At 41.5% G+C, this 1676-nt stretch overlaps 1 non-coding gene across 1 annotated transcript; it reads right to left on the minus strand.

The window, feature by feature from the left end:
* Nucleotides 1-1134: 1134 nt before the first annotated feature.
* LOC120278343 lies at nt 1135-1241 on the minus strand. The gene has a single exon (XR_005541678.1). It is a non-coding gene; the product is annotated as a small nucleolar RNA R71 (small nucleolar RNA).
* Between the last annotated feature and the right edge of the window lie 435 nt (nt 1242-1676).

Below are 1676 nucleotides of genomic sequence, written 5' to 3' on the forward strand. Positions count from 1 at the left end.
AGAAGAGTAGGCTTATTCCTAAGTGAGATTTCCTCATACTTAATGCAATCGTAGGAATGTGGATTTGGAAGAAATTCCTATCTATATTCGTATGGGATTAGGGTTCAATCGCCGAGAAATTGGGGTTGTTCTAATCTTGGAATCTCATGGTCCATTTTACCCTTGCATCTTTTATTCATCATCCATGTTTCATGATAACCCCTCAAGGGGATCCGCATCAATAGGCCTTTGCATTACATTGAGTTTCTTGCTTGCTTATTACTTGTTCTCTCTAATTTGTTGATAATCTTGTTTTAGTTTTAATTGCACCTAGTAGAGTAATTTCCCTCACTTGAGACTTAGGCTAGATAATAGCTCGAGAAGGAGTAATAGGAGATCCTTAGCCCCGTAGAATACGATCCTCGTGTCTTCACAAGAGGTATTACTTGGTGATCTCATACACTTGCGGGGAAGTAATCAAGTTTTTGGCGCCGTTGCCGGGGACTTTAAGGAATTCTAGGAAACTTTTAGATTATTACTCTATCCATTTCATTCTTTACTCATTTTCTTTATCGTTATTTTTCTTTTCCTTTGATCTTAACTTTCTATCATTTTTCTTGGTTTTGCAAGGTACTGTGCATGACACGTTCAAATCCATCGACCTTGATTTCACCGGATAGTGAGATTGAAAGAACTTTACATTGGAGATTGAGAGAAGTTGGTGAAGGGTCGGGTACACAAAACATTGAAATTGAGGATAGAGAGTTTTCAATCATGGCCGAAGAGCGATGCACTCTGTCCGAATATGAGAGATCCCAATTCACGGTTGATGAGTTTAGTGTTCAAGCACGGACTGTGGCATCCAACAATTTTGAGATTAAACCAAGCACAATCGGTATGGTCCAAAACTCGGTTCAATTCAATGGTCTTGCAAATGAAGATGCACATGACCACCTTTCCCGGTTCCTCCAAATTTGCTCTACATTCAAGATTAATGGGGTATTGGACGATGCTATCCGTTTGAGACTATTTCCATTCAGTTTGAGAGACGGGGCATATCGTTGGCTTACATCATTGTCTCCGGGGTCTATAAAAATATGGAAGGATATGGTTGAGAAGTTCCTTGGGAGGTATTTTCCCCCAAGGAAAGCGGCGAAGTTGAGACAAGAAATTTCAGCCTTTAAACAAGGGGAGTCCAAAACATTGTTTAAAGCCTATGAGAGATTCAAGGATCTCCTTAGAAGGTATCCCCATCATGGTTTTGCCTCATGGATGCGAGTACAAATCATTTACAATGGGCTGAATTATGCTACTTGCCAACTCATTGATGCCGCACTAGGTGGTTCCCTTAACAACAAGTATCCCAATGAGGCCGACCAATTACTTGAGTCTATGGCAAGCAATGAATCACATTGGGCCTCAAGAGGATCTTCACAAAAGACTGTCGGACTTTATGAAGTTAGTAGCAATGATGCCTTGGCCGCAAAGGTTGATGTGTTGACGCGAAAGCTTGATCTTCTTATGGGCAGTAGTTCGAGGTCAGAATCAGTGATGAATTGTAGCACTTGTGGTGGTGGGCATGATGCGGCCCAATGTCCAATTGTTAGCTCCTCCGTTGCATCCATTGAGAATGTTGACTACATTGGAGGGCAACGAAATCAAGGGAACCCGTATAGCTCAACTTACAATCTGGGATG

This window comes from Dioscorea cayenensis, chromosome 15 (assembly GCF_009730915.1).
Source record: "Dioscorea cayenensis subsp. rotundata cultivar TDr96_F1 chromosome 15, TDr96_F1_v2_PseudoChromosome.rev07_lg8_w22 25.fasta, whole genome shotgun sequence".
NCBI classification, from domain to species: Eukaryota; Viridiplantae; Streptophyta; class Magnoliopsida; order Dioscoreales; family Dioscoreaceae; genus Dioscorea; species Dioscorea cayenensis.